General features: G+C 49.0%; 1 protein-coding gene across 9 annotated transcripts in view; it reads right to left on the minus strand.

Moving 5' to 3' along the window:
• Tmem229b (transmembrane protein 229B) overlaps nucleotides 1-15108 on the minus strand; it is a 41722-nt gene that overhangs the window by 7351 nt on the left and 19263 nt on the right. Inside the window, exons 4-5 of one of the 9 annotated variants that reach the window (XR_013438989.1) lie at nucleotides 13049-13296; nucleotides 6762-6964 (exon numbers count right to left, since the gene is read on the minus strand). The exons of 3 other annotated variants lie outside the window; for them this stretch is intronic. The gene's annotated coding sequence lies outside the window, so the exon portion shown is untranslated. Of the gene's footprint in view, nucleotides 1-2240; nucleotides 2330-5999; nucleotides 6019-6447; nucleotides 6587-6761; nucleotides 6965-11656; nucleotides 11786-13048; nucleotides 13297-15108 lie in introns of those variants that run through there. 5 more of the 9 variants (XM_078050096.1, XM_078050095.1, XM_040274502.2 and 2 more) reach the window with 5 other exon arrangements.

Here is a 15108-nt window from a genome sequence, read left to right on the forward strand (position 1 = left end):
CTTGAGGTTTCTCCCCACTTGAAACCTACCAATATCACCAACCCTGAGGATGGCTAGCAAAGCCCTTCACAACCCAGCACTGCCTTCGAGCCTGACCTCTGAATCTCTACCTTGCAGCTTTTGTTACCTGGGATGCTATTCCCGTCTGCCATCATCCGCCATGGCCCATGAACCCACAATCCTCCCCAAGACCCCAGAGTTGTCTGCTGCCCTCTCTGCTTACCTGTCTGTGGCTACAGAAGCACAAGGCTTTGTCATGATTCATCTGAAGCCCAGCTTGAGTAGCCACTTGAGAAACATTTCTTACAATATTAAAAGAAAAGGGCAGGATTCAAAACTGAGTATTTAACATGACTGATTTTGCAAAGGTGTACATCCATGTAAATACCCCCCCACCAAAATCAGCAAAAATCACCTGTGGATGGTAAAAACATATGTGATTCTTCCTTGTACTTGTTTTATGTATGATCTTAAAATGTTTCCTAAGAAGCAAGTAAAAATAAAATGTTATCTTATAAATGCTTGCTGGGGCTGGGGATGTAGCTCAACAATACAGTGCTTGCCTAGCATGTGCAAGCCCTGGATTTAATCCTTAGGACTGAAGGGGAAAAAAAAAAATAAAAACTTTGTTAATGAATATGTCTTAATATTCTTTGGATCTTGTATACAAAAGATGTTCAAGAAATTTGCCAAACAAATGGACCTCAGGAACTCTGAAGTCAGTAAAATTAATGCAGATTCTTCCCTCCTGAGTCTTTCCCAACAACAAACTATGACCCAGGCCTGAATGTGGGGTGGGGTTAAGCTCAAGGGCCTGGGTCCTAACTGCCTGGGTCTGAGTCCTGACTGATACTCACCACCTGAGGGATCTAAGGCAAGTTACCTGATTGTTCCACACCTCGGCTTCCTTACAGATAAAAGAAGGATAATGGAGTAACTATCACAGGCTACTGTGAAGATGAATGAGCTGCTAGATATGTAGTACTTGGCAGAACGTGGTGGTGCATGCCTGTACTCCCTGGGGAGGCTAAGGCAGGATTGCCCAGTTCAAGGCCAGCCTTGGCAATTTAGCAAGACACTGTCTCAAAATACAAAATAAAAAGGGCTAGGGATATAGCTCAGTGGTAGAGCTAAAAATAAAAATAAATAAACAGGGTATACACACATACTTCTTTACTACAGCAAACACTCCAGAAAGTGTAGCTGTCCCTTCTGGCACAGAGACAGGCTTCTGGACAGGCCCTTCTGCTTTGAGCCATCTCCTACCTGAGGCAGGATCTCTGTGCCCGAAGCCCTCACCTGCCAAGCAGGTTAGATCTTTCCCCCTATCTAGAGCACCAAGCCAATGAATTAAGAAACCTTGTGAAAACAATAATCCCACATACAGCACTCCCTCGGGGTACAAAGCTTAGGACAGTCAGTGGGAGCTTCCAGTGACCTGTGGCGGTGGGGTGCTGAATTAAAAGGGAAGGACATCAGAACCAGTCCTCTGAGGATTAGGCTTGAAGAGAGGGTAGAACAAAAGGGTGAACATTCCTGGTGCATTAGGATTAGGCTTGAAGAGAGGGTAGAATAAAAGGGTGAACATTCCTGGTGCATTAGGATTAGGCTTGAAGAGAGGGTAGAATAAAAGGGTGAACATTCCTGGTGCATTCTCTCAAACTCTCATTTTATCCTGAACCCCCACTACCCAGGTGAGCCAGAACAGTCTCAGGCTCTAGGGAAACACAAGAAAGGCTGATAGCCCTGAGGTGGGTGGTCCAGGAACAGTGATTCAGAGATCCCTGGGCCTCCTGCCCTATCTCAGTCCTGCCCACCTGATCTGCACACAAACCCTGTTCCCCAGGAGGAAAAGGCAGCCCGGCATCCTGGGTAGGAAAGGGGCTCTCACTCCTGACATTCCCGGATCTCCTCTCCTACCAGACCCCACCTTGGTGCTGATTTTAAACCATGCTCTCCTTGTCTCTGATCTCATCTTCCTGGGGTGACCAAGAATGGTTTTCCAGCTAGGAACAAACCAGAGGCTCCCAGGTGACCTGGAAGAAGGGGACCCCAAAACCTTGTCAGCAGAAGCAAGATAAAAGGGGTAGCCATCAAAGGGAGAGAGGAACCTGGGGTTAAAGAGGGCAGGCTCTAAACAGAAGAGAGGCTGGGAGGTGAGAACAGGGGGAGCCCAGGACCGGACTCTATTTCTGGGCAGCAGGAAGCACTTGGGTAGGTGGGGGCAGGGGGAGGCATACCTAGGCAAGGTCAGACCTTGTCCGAGGGGTTGTGTCAGGAGAACACAGCTGGTCCACACAAGACGGTTGGGGGCAACTGAAAGACCTGGCTGGGGGCAGAAGATAGGGGTGAAGACATAGGAAGATGAGACAGTGTCACTGGGAGGCTACGGTTCAGAGTGGTGGGAGATGTTAAGATAAGGTACAGGGCATGGACTCCCGGTTCGTGTTCTTAGCTCCACTCCCAATCCCATTCCTTATCATCACAGGACCTGTGCCTAACCTTTGAGCCAGGACAAGCTCACCACCCTCTGTTGGACCCCACAGGCCCCAACTCCCTGCCCTGCCCCCCAGCCCCCTTTGCCCCTGGGCCCATTCCCATACCTCCTTGCTCAGCCCTGGAACCAGAGCCCTGGGAGAGCCTGTCGTGGCTAGAACCAGCAGCTCCACGAATGTTGGCCTCTTTTCTCTGGTGACAAACACAACCATCCTGAGGACTGCGACACAAGGTCAGGACAGCCCAGGAAAGAAAATTCAGGGTGGAGTAAAGAGGACAAGCATGGCAGGACTAGAAGCATGAAAAAGCATCTGGAGAGGAGCGGATGGTTTCACAAGTAGGGTTTTGGGAACTAACACTCGATTCCAAGAGCCCTCATGCTTGATGATGAAGGGCTAGGAACACAGTGTTCCTGCAGAGGGCTCGAGGTGATTGGCCAGAGCAGCCAACTACCGTCCACGGGAACAGGTGATGGGGAGGGGAGAGGAGGCTTTCAGTGTCCTGCTCTGAAATGCTCTGAAAGGGTGAAAGAGGGCCTGTCCACCTGTGTGTGCATGGACACTTGCTTCCAGGTGAGATGAGGGGTCTCACCTGCTGCTCTCTCAGAGCCTGCTGAGCTCATCCACAGGGTGGCTCAGGGCAGAGAGCAGGTGAGACTGCCATAGGAGGCCTGAGATGGGCTGGAGGCAATGCCAGATGGAATGATTGCCCTTGGTTTTGCCAAAAACTCTCATCTAATTCCAGGAAGCTAAGGTGCCACAGCATAATGACTCTGGGAATTTTTGTCCAGAAAAGCAATTTGCTGGAAGATCAAGCCTCCCCTCCCACGCAGCCAGGTTGGACAGGATTTCTTTCACCCCATTTGCTTCTCAAGCTTCACTCCCTGTCCCCAGGCACCTAAATCCATTCTCTGGGGAGACACATAGGCCTTGTAGGAGGCCCCTAGGGCAAAGCTTCTGAGACTCTGGATCCCATCCCCAGGTGGACTCCACACGAGGATCAGTGGAGTCAGTGAGTCAGCTCTCTCCGTCTGGAGTAAGGCCGGAGATCATCCTGAGCGTTCCCTACAGTCCTCAGGGTAGGAGGAGGAAAACCCAGGCTTGCTTCAGGGCTAGAAGGAAAGCAAGCAGAAGGGAACGCTCGTGGCCACTGGTGGGCTCAGATGCCCCTGACCTCGACCATTCTTGCTGTGGGTACCCCCCAGGAGGACCCCCTGAAATCAGGGACACTGCAGGCCTAGATGGGGTCCTCACCTCACCTCCTGTCACAATAATAACGAAACACTTTTCTCAGCGCTTTTCATGCATTGACTCAGATAGTCCTCCAGCCCGTTTTACAGATGGGGAAAGTGAGGAAGCAAGAGGCTAATTGGCCTATAACTAATGGCTACAAAAACAACTCTGGGATTCAAAATCCACAAGGATGGCTCCAGAGTCTTCATCCCTAATCAGCACACTGTTCCTCCTCAGAGGCCGTCTCCAGGCACCCCTAAGGACACTACCATTTTCCAAGCTTCTGGATAGTTGGGATGGCATCTGGAGAATCAATAGGAAGCCAGAAGGATGCACATTGATAGATGGATAATCAGTGAAGGTCAGAACTGGTTCTCAGAGCTACTGAAGGCTCCCAGTCCCTTTCTCAGGCAAGTTCTGGCAGTATACACACAAAGGTCCTTGAAGGTCAAAGTTGACCCTCACAGGACCATCCCTCAGGGCTTCAAGGCATGGCCCAGCTCTCCTATGGAAATGCCAGCCAAGAGCAGCGGCCCGTGTACAGGCTGCCCAGAGGAGCCATCTGCCCAGAGCAGCAGCAGCCAGTGTCAGAAAGAAACATTCCACACAGAGGATTTTTCAGAAGGCTCAAATGCTCAGCAAATCCCAGCTGGGAGGCATGGGGGAGCAGGGTGGGCAAGAAGGCTAAGGGAATGGATCCACAGCTCAGGAAGCAAAATAGCTTCCCTGTCATTCACATCATCCTGTTTTATTTTCTTCATAGAACTTTCACTATTTATCTATGGTCTTTTCCTCCCCAATTAGAATGAAGGCCCCTTGAGGCCCTGGGCTTCGTTTTCACTGCTGGGTGATCATTGCCTAGATCCCTGCAATAAGACCTGTGAGGGACGGATGGGGGATGGATGCATGAGCACAAACAGGCCCACACTGAAAATTTTAATTCTAGTATTTAAAAATGTATTATTAGGGGGCTCAGAATGTATCACAGTGGTGAAACACTCGCCTAGCAAGAATGTAACTTAGCAAGCAAAAACCTCTCCTAAGCCCACATTTTAAAGAAGGTCACTATTAATGTTATATTCTTCAGTCACCCAAATTGAATGGTTTTAAAAGAGGCTGATCCACGCATCATAGAAAGGAAAAGCATTCCTAATGAAACCAACCAACCATCATCACGTGCCACTGCAATCGTTCCCCATGTGCGTATTCTACAAGTTACCATAATGTATTCATTCTATAACCCGACATTTTCACTTATTGTATCAACATTGTTTTCCAAGTGGTTTTGTAGCCATATGTGCTTGTAATTAGAGTGGCTATGTAATATTCCACCAAGTGGAAAGAAAAACAATTTACTTAACCAAGATGTTCAGCAAAGAAACAATTATGCCCCATTTCTGCTATTACAGACGACATTCCAGAAATATCTTTTATGCCTGTTAACAAAAGAATTTAGCCATTTTCTTCTTTGAGACTACTTGCTAATGAAAGACTTCAGAGTGAATAATTCCAGAAATGGAATCACTGGACCAAAGGGTAAAAAAGCCTTAAGGCTCATAGTGTAGATTGCTCAGGGAGCCTGTCTCATGGGGGGAATAGGTCTACCATCCGGGTCACTACATTTCCAGTGGCCTCCATGGCCATCTCCCCACACCCATTTTCCCTCTTCCAGTCCAGGTTCACCCACGTTACCCCAGCTACAAATCAACACCTCCCTGAAAAGCCCATGAGTCACAAACTGATTTTCCAAGCCCGAGCTGCATGGGAAACAGATTCTGGCCCTGAGCTGTAAATTTTCAACTGGGAGAGTCAGACCTGCCTGCAGCTGAGAAATACCTGGTTATTCTTTTACCTCTCTCTGCAAACTCCTGCAAGGAATCTAAGATGCTGGGCCCCCATGAACCATCCCACAAGCTCCTAAATGCTTATCCAATCAAGACTGCCAAAGCTCCAGCTCTGCCTGCCTGCCTTGCAAGGGGCTCCCTTCCTGCTGGTCCCCCAGCCCACCACTGGATCGTCTGTTCTGCACAGACATAACAGTCTTCAGGTCAGACAGACCTCTGGAAGGCAGCCGATGGTTATTTTTTCAAGTACCATCAAGGAAAACTGGAGATAAGTCCAGCTGAGGCTGCACAGTCAAGGACCCTCTCCTACCTTCTGTGGGGCTTGTCTGGACTTAGAAAGAGAAACTGCTGAAAGCAAGAGGACTTGCCCCTGCTGACTCCCTGGGAGTCACTTTTATGACAGCGTCAGCTCCACAAATTCCCTCACCTGCCAGGGCACTGGATATTCTACCCAAGGCCTTCTGGATGGGTGGCGCCACTTGAATTCGCAGCGAATCCGAATTCCAGTTAAGGCACAGCTCCTACTGCAGGGAGGTAAAACTTGACGCTCAGGGTCTCCAGGAGCCAAAGATAAGAAAGAATGCAGGGAGATGCCCTCTTCCAGGTGCTGGATTTGTTGCTTCACTCACTTCAACCAATCTGGGTCTGGCCCAGTGTTGGGAAGCCGTGGGGCTATACAATGACTCCAACAGTGACGTGGCCTGAAATTGCTCAACACTCCCCTACAATTCCAGAACTGTAGCCCTGTGAGAGGGCTTTCCATCCCCTTGGATGGAAAGCAGGCTTAGAACTAGAACCCCCAGATCCATGCTGATGGGATGCTGGGCAGGCAGACAGGGTCGGGCAGGACCCCTGGGTACCTAGAACATACTCACTTATCACACCCTTGAGTGTGAAGCTCAGAACAGGCATCAGGGTCACTGTGCAGGAGTGTCCCGGCTTAACCTTTGTTTTGTTGCCAGACTGGGCCTCCGTGCCATTCTCAGCAATGTGGGCAGGCATCAGCCCCAGGGCTCAGCTGATCCTTGGCTGATAGGAGGGCAGCTTCCCTGTGTCCCTGGGAATAAAAGAGGAGGCCTTTATTAGCTTAATCCGCCCCAGCTCCGAGCCACCAGGCCAGCCCAAGAGTTAAATCCAAGGCTCAGGGCTCTGTACCAGGTCACCAGGAACCTAGAACCTACCATCTCACCTCTGCTGCCCTGTGTGCTCAGGTCTGGTTAATCCAGCCAGGAGAGCCTGGGACCTTTCCTGCGGAATTCACGTGTGGGATTAGAATTGAGGGCTTCTTGGGCCATGAGTGAATGAACGTGTGCACACTTGTAAATCTCAGAAGGGATATAATTTTAGAATCCAGCTCCATTCTCAGCTTCCAGTTACACTGTCACCTTCACCCTGCAGTGGGGACATCTGTTACCAAGGACAGTTGAGAACCTCACAGAAGGCAGACAAGGTAGGGCGTTTGTTTTAGCGTTTTAGGGATCAAATACAACAATACAGAAAAACAGGCAAACAAAATGTGTGCTAAGCCTCTTACTGTAACCCACCTCTCCAATATTCATCTCATTATTACTGTTGAGGCCCTTCCTATGAACACTGGCAACTGGCTACAAGCTAGTATAAATCTTACTTTGTAAGGTTTCTGGCTGCATATATGTTTTTATTCATATCTCCAAGTCTTGACCATCTAAGACAGACGGATGCCCAGACTCTTTGTTCTAATGTGAAGGTGCTGAGGCTTCCTGGGAAATCCCCTTGACACAGCACTGTCTGCACAGGGCCTCGGCCCAGCAGGGTGGCTGCCAAGAGAAGCTGAGAACAGTGTGTGGCCCCATGTTTTGACCACCCAAGCAGGGTGGACCACAGAGGTGCCAGCCTGTACTGACACCCAGGCTCCCTTCCCCTCCCCCTGGCTCTGAGAGCAGCAAATCCTCTCCCTTTGTCCCTTAAGCTGACAACTTAGGAGGCAGCAAGGGATCTGAGAAGGGTAAGTGCAAGGGCAGGTTGGGAAACTTAAACACCCCCTGTAATGTGCTTGGTGGGGGGCCCCCAATGGATCTCCCCCAGGGCCATTGCACTGGGGGAAAGTGAAAGGCGGAGGCGTCACATGTGACATGCTTTGGGCTGCTGTGCTCTGCCTTGCCTGTCCCTCCCCAGGTCCTCCAGGAACAGGAACCTCCAGCCCTCCCCGACCTGTCCAGCCCCCTCCCCTCTCCCAGCCTGCCTGATGGTAGGCAGAGGTCACCCAGGCACATACCTACCACCTCCAGGAAAGGGCCTTAATGGGGCGTGTCAGAGGCGCCCTCCTACCAGCAACGCCATGACCCACAGCTTGGGGTGTCCCGTCACCCGTGGGCAACTTCCCTTTCCCTGAGCCCTAAGCAGCCCACAGTAAACCACAAGTCAAAAGAGAAACAGAAACCAAAGACCACATCCTGCCAGCAGAGCCTGCCTGGGGCTGCAGTCAGCCCTGGAAGCTGGTTGCTGGCTGAGGCACTGCCCTGGCAGATGAAGCCCCAAAGGTCAGAGCAGGTCCCTCCAGGAGCCAGCCTCCTGCTTCCTGGGCTGAAGCCCCCCTGCTGCCAGTTCCCCAGTGGGGGGGACAAGATGCTAGTGGAGCAGGGGTCCCTGCAAGAGCACAAGCTGTCCCAGCTCCCTCTGACACTCCCTGGCCCTCAAGAGCAGGCCGTAGGGGTCAGAGCTGGAAGTTTTTGGAGCACACAAATATGTGAAGAGCCCTTCAGCAACTCACAAAGCAGAACTGAGGCTTTTTCAAGTATATCACCTCATGATTCTCCCAGGATGCCTGTGGGACAGGAAGGGCAGAAATGGCCCCCCATTCTAGGGATGAAAACACTGAGGCTTGTCCTAACGCATACATTTGATTCAAACCCCAATTCCCATGCACTGGTCACCCCTCTCCCTGCACAGTATGCCTCCAAACTGCTTCCCACCCAAGCCTCACCCTTAAGGCACCGTCTGCACAGATCTTTTCTTTTTCAAAATTTGTTCGAATTAGTTACACATGACAGTAGAATGCATTTGAAACATCATACATAAATGGAGTACAACTTCTTGTTCTGATTGATGGTACATGATGTAGAATTACACTGATCATATAATCACATGTGCACACAGGGTAATAATGTCCGATTCATCCTATTAACCTTCCTACCCCAACCCTCCTCCCCTTCACTCCCTTTGGCTAATCCAAAGTACTTTTATTTTTCCCTAGCCCATCCCATCTTATTGTGATTAGCATCTTCGTATCAGAGAAAACATTCGGCCTTTGGTTCTTTGGGATGGGCTTATTTTGCTTAGCATGATATTCTCCAGCTCCATCCATTTACTGGCAAATACTGAGAAGTGTAAGGGTAAGGGCAGGTTGGGAAACTTAAACACCCCCTGTAAGTGTGCTTTGTGGGGGGCACCCACTGGGTCTCCCCCAGGGCCACTGCACTGGAGGAAAGTGAAAGGTGGAGGCATCACATGTGACATGTTTTGGGCTTAAAGAAGAATTTCATTCTTCTTTAAAGCTGAGTAATATTCCATTGTGTATATATACCACATTTTCTTTATCTATTCATCCGTTGAAGGGCACCGAGGTTGGTTCCATAGTTCAGCTATTGTGAACTGAGCTGCTATAAACATTGATGTGGCTGAATTACTGTAGTATGCTGATTTTAAGTCCTTTGGGTTAAAACTGAGGAATAGGATAGCTGGGTTAAATGATGGTTCCATACCAAGTTTTCTTAGGAATCTCCATCTGCTTTCCATAGTGATTGCACCAATTTGCAGTCTCATCAGCAATGTATGAGTGTGCCTTTTCCTCACATCCTCGCCAACATTTATGGTTGCTTGTATTCTTGATAACTTATATTCTCACTGGAGTGAAATGAAATCTTAGTGTAGTTTTGTATTTCTTTGTGTCTGTTCAGTTCCTTTGCCCATTTATTGATTGTATTATTTGGGTCTTTTTGGGGGGGGGGTATTAAGTTTTGAGTTCTTTATATATCCCAGAGATTAGTGTTCTAACTGAGGTGCTTGTGGTAAAGATTTTCTCCCATTCTGTAGGCTCTCTCTTCAAATTGTTGTTTCCTTGGCTGAGAAGAAGCTTTTTGGTTTGATTCCATCCCATTTATTGATTCTTGATTTTTATTTCTTGCACTTTAGGAGTCTTCTTAAGGAAGTCAGTTCCTAAACCAACGTGTTGAAGATTTGAGCCTCCTTTTTCTTCTATTAGGCGCGGCGTCTCTGTTCTAGTTCCTAAGTCTTTGATCCACTTTGAGTTGAGCTTTGTGCAAGGTGAGAGATAGGGGTTTAATTTCATTTTGCTAGATATGGATTTCCAGGCTTCCCAGCACCATTTCTGAAGAGGCCACATTTTGTCTAATGTAATACAGTGCACAGGCCTTTCATTCAATGTGATCACTCAGTCCATCCTGAGAGTCTTTTTTTTTTTTTGTACCAGGGATTGAACTCAGGGGTACCTAACCACTGAGCCACATCCCCAGCCCTATTTTGTATTTTATTGAGAGACAGGGTCTGACTGAGTTGCTTAGCGCCTCACTTTTGCTGAGGCTAGCTTTGAACTTAAGATCCTCCTGCCTCAGCCTCCCGAGCCGCTGGCATGACAGGCGGGCACCACTACGCCCAGTCTGACAGTCTCTTACTTTACATGCAGCTGACTTTTTCTATCCAGCTTCTCCATCAAATGCCTGAGGTGCTCCTGAGAACTTGAAGCAGCAGGAACCACATGTGGTGTCAAGCCCTGTCATCTTCTGCCTTTTCAGCAGCCCACCCACTCCTGCTCCTTCCAGACCCTGTTTGCACGTCACTCCCCTGTGAGGCCGTCCCACAGCCTTGGGCTCATCCCATCACCAATGCTCCCCCACCCCCGACTTTGACCACGCTTCCTTTGGCATGTGTTCCATCTGAAAATTATTTCGTATGTGACTGTATGCCTTACCAGATGATGAATTCCTAGAGACTACGGAACTTCTGCGGGATAGATAGACAAGATGGAGGAGGGTCCAGCTAGATTGTTGGGTGATGGAGTCATCCAGTGTTATTAACCAATCTTAGCAGTGTCTGGTGTTTGTCTCTAATTCCTAGGGTGCTATCATGGAAAGGTTCACTCCCGCTGCACACCATAAGATTGGGTCTACAAAGCAGGCATCCTGAGAGACACTGCAGGCTCCTACGTGGGCAGGGGGCCAGGCCAGAGAATAACAATGCCTACTCTGTTATTGCTACAACTTTCAAAAGGCACAGCCAGTTTTCACGCACGAGGATTCATTTCCCAAAGAGGTTTAACCAGCAGCTGCTGGCAGGAAATTCCCTCTGCATCGTTTTCTCTCCTCTGTAACTATTTAGGGTAAGCTGGGCTTGCAGGATTGAGTCTCTGCTTCTTTGACCAGAACCCAAATCCTTTGGCCCCTCCTACCTCCATGGCCTGGAACCTAAGACTACAGCAGGAAAGTGTGTGGCAAATGCCATCCTCTTTTCTTTCCCACCCTCCTCTTCTTTAACACCCCCCTCCACCGCCAAATCTCCCAGTAAAGGGAAAAATAAAGTATACTCACACTTGACACAGAATACCTGTGACTGGTCTACCCTGTCCCCTCCCCCGCCACCACACAGTTCTCCAGGGGACAGCAGTACTTATCCTACAATTCATTTTAACTCTGACACTATCTAACCCAAGATAATACCAGACTCCACATTTGAGGGCTCGGTCCCACCAGACTGCCCCCATTTCAGATGCCAATCAAACTTAGGTTGTCATTTATACCTTTTTTTTTTTTTTTTTTTTTGGTAATAGGGATGGAATCCAAGGGGGCTTTACCACTGAGCCACATCCCCAGCCCTTTTTATTTATTTATTTTATCTTGATACAGGGTCTTGCTAAGTTCTTAAAGTTTGGCCTCGAACTTGGGATCTTCCTGCCTCAGCCCCCCAAGTGACGTGAGCCACCAGGCCCGACTTGTCACATATACAACTGGTGACAAACTAGGGTTCCCATAACTCCTGCTGGGGTCTGATTAATTTGCCGGCATGGCTCACAGAACTCATGGAAACACATACCTTAAGCAGGTACAGTTCACCCCGCTAGTAACTTCCGTGTTCAGCAACCGAGGAGCTCGTTAAACTTTGTTCAAGGGTTTTTATAGAGCTTCATCTCCAGCCCTCCCTACCCACCCGCCTTTTCCTGGAAGTTGGTGGATGGGACTAAAAGTTCCAATCCTTTAATCTTCTGATCTCTTGATTTTTGGTGATTGGCTCTCCCATCCAGAGGCCAGTTAGGAGACTCCACCCCAAGTATCTTATCAGCGTAAACTCCAGTGGCACTTTGCCCTTGAGCTACCTTTCCAGCCTTTTGTTGTTGTCCTTGGTGGTGGTGCTTGTTTGCTTGTTTGTTTGTTTGTTTTTGAGACAGGGCCTCACTAAGTTGCTGAGACTGGTCCCCAATCTGCTATCCTCCTGCACCACCAGGTGTTGTTAAAGGGGCTCTGATAAATAACAAAAGACATTCCTATCACTCAGGAGATTCCAAAGGTTTTAGGGTTCTGTAGGGATCAGAAAAAGAATGAATATATTTCATATTATATACATTTCCCTGTACCCAGGTGCCCACGAAATAAAATGAGCCCCAAAGACCCTTTAGGGAGTCTCCCAGTTTTCCCACAGGACCCAAAGCAATTGCTTTTACTTATCCTATGGCAAGACCAACCCTAAGCACTAGTGGATTTGGCAACTTCCCAAACCAAGGAGTGACCACGAGTAGCTTCCCCCCAGGGAAAGGCCTTGTCCAGCCAGATCTCCCTGGGAAGCAAGGAGGGAGCATAGGAAAGTGGGTGGGGATGGCAGCAGCTCCCCCGACTGCACTTGACCTTGTCTTCCACTCAGCAGCCTCCCTCTGGGCGTGGGCCTGATTTCCCAGCTGCCTGACATCTTGCCCTATCTTCTGTTTCACTCAGAGGCCACCTTGTCCTGCCACCCTCTTCCCCTGCCTTTTCCTTCCCATCCAGCTCCTATACCCTCAATGCCCCTTCCCATATCCCTCTGAGTACAATTGATCCATCGGATTGCTCAATTCCTGCCCCTGGGAGGGTGGTCCCTGGACGTCCGCCTCTTTCCCTTCCCAACCATCCCACTCCCTGGCACTGGGTAGCTGCTGCATGTTGCCTGAAAAGGCTGGACAGCTGCTGGGCTCTCTAATTAGCTGCCTGGCCACTGTCCCAGAGTGAGGCATGTGTTACTGTAAGGAACTGCCTCACCTCCCCTTCATCAATAATCCTCTCTGCAGATCTCAGACAGCAGCCAGGGGCCCTGGAATCCTCATCACATGAGACCACAAGCCTCCTGTCAGCCAGAAGATGGTGGCCTCACCCCAAAGTGACCAGGGATTTATCTAAGTTTCCCCCATGACTGCCCACATTCTTAGGGTGTAACCCCAGGTAACCCACCACACTGTACCTTCAGCTGCAACATGAAGGTGTACTTCTGCCTGCCTTTGGTTGACTTCAGTGCAGGTAGAAAGAAGTCCAGAGGGTCTTGTGGAGGACAAGGCTGGGCGGAGTGTTACACCAGTGCTCTGCTTCTCACGGACTTCCACAGCCAAGCCACCCCAGGGATTTCCAAACAACCAGGGAGTCTAGTCCAAGAGGTCCTGTTTACTCAAGCTGTTGTTTTCTGGCAGTACTTAGGAAAGGCCAGGCCCTGTACTAGGTGTGAATAACACAAAACTTTTTACCCCTGGAGCTCAAGGGCCAGTGGGAGACAGACAACAAATAAGCACTCTCACACGTGTTAGAATATCTGCTATTATGTCATGAAGAAGTGGTGCCTGGAGGGGGGAGAAAGAAACTGGACTCGCAACACAAGTCTTAAACTTCTGCAAGGAAGTAGCATTCAGGCCCAGATCAGAACGATGAGGATGCAACAGGGGTTCCCTTGAGATTGTTTTTCTCTCCCACTCCCTTCTGCCCTTCCATCCCTCTCTGATCTTTGGGTGAAGAGAAGCTCCACCTAGATGTTATCTGCTAAGTCTTTTTTTTAGATTCTTAGAACCCAGATGGCCTTGGGTTCTGTTTCTGCAATACTGGGGATTCAACTCGGGGGTGCACTACCACTGAGCTATATTCCCAGTCCTTTTTATTTTTTATTTTGAGACAGGGTCTTGTTAAATTGCCCATGCTGGACTTGAACTTGCAATTCTCCTGCCTCAGCCTCCCAAGTGCCTAGAATTACAGGTGTGTGCTACCTATAATGCTCAGCCCCAGATGACCTTTGTAACACCCTTCCCTAGTAACCAGTGCAGAAGGTAAAAGTCACTGCATAAAGATACACAACCTAGCTGACAAAGACCCACCCAGACGGCAGCCTCACCGCCTTCTTTCCCTCCCCATAAAAACTTATGGCATTCTGAGGAGTTAGAGCCTCTGTCTTCCTCAGGGCTGGCTTTGAATAAACCTAATTCCTACCCACCAACATCTGTTGCCTGAATTTTGGTCCCTTTTCAGGATAAGCAGCATGGACATTTGATCTCACTAACAAGAAGCCATGCAAGAAGTTTTGGGGAAAGTGGGTAAAGGGACCAGTAAGTGAAAAGACCCCAAAGTAGGTGAGAGATAATACGAACCATGGTAAAGCCACATAGCACAGTGGCACAGCATCTGCCCAATGAGCCCCTTGTAATCAAGAACATCCTAGAGCAGGTGATTTCCCCCATCTAGAATACATCTGGTTGGCACAAGGATCACATATGTGAACACCACCTGTCCGCCTCTGCTGCTATAAAAACCAGTGGCTCTTTCCCTTGGGGACAGGAAGGGAGGAACTCAGAATAAGTACGGTGAGATTCCAAGCAAGGTGATCAATCCAAACTGGTGCCTCAGGGACTCCAGCTCTCCCTTCTGGTTGCTGTTCAGACTGGGCCATTTCTCCTTTGGTAGACAGGATGACTCACCTGACCTTTAGCAGCGAACCAGCACACCTGGACTATCTCCCGAGAACAGGACTCATGAAGACCCAAGACAAGGCACAAGCCAAGAACAGGTAATGCGCAAATCGATTTTTTTGTTTGTTTGTTTTTTTAAGAAACTCCAGAACTGGACTACTCAATTGGATAGCTACCAGTCACTTGTGGCTCCCTAAATTTAAATGTTAATTTAGTAAAAGTGAATAAAATAAAAAATTTCAATTCCTCACTTGCACTAGCCACCTTTCAAGTAGTCAGCAGCTGCACGTGGCCAGTGTCTACTGCATTGGACGGTGCAGATATGAAGCCTTCCATCATCATAGAAAACTCTACTGGACACGGCTGCTCTCGAATTCGCTAAGGGTGACCAGAAGATTACTAAAGACGGATTCTTGAGAATCCGCTCCTGAAGACGCACCTGCCTTCTCTCCCTCCCACAGGCACAGGTCTAGGTAACCAAGGTTGCTGTTGTGAGCTGGAGGGGAGGGTTACTCTTTGTTCATGAAAATCACTACCTACTCTCTGAATATTGACTTGTCTCCAAAAAGCTAGAAGT

The sequence above is a fragment of the Ictidomys tridecemlineatus genome, chromosome 5 (genome assembly GCF_052094955.1).
Source record: "Ictidomys tridecemlineatus isolate mIctTri1 chromosome 5, mIctTri1.hap1, whole genome shotgun sequence".
In the NCBI taxonomy this organism is placed as follows: Eukaryota; Metazoa; Chordata; class Mammalia; order Rodentia; family Sciuridae; genus Ictidomys; species Ictidomys tridecemlineatus.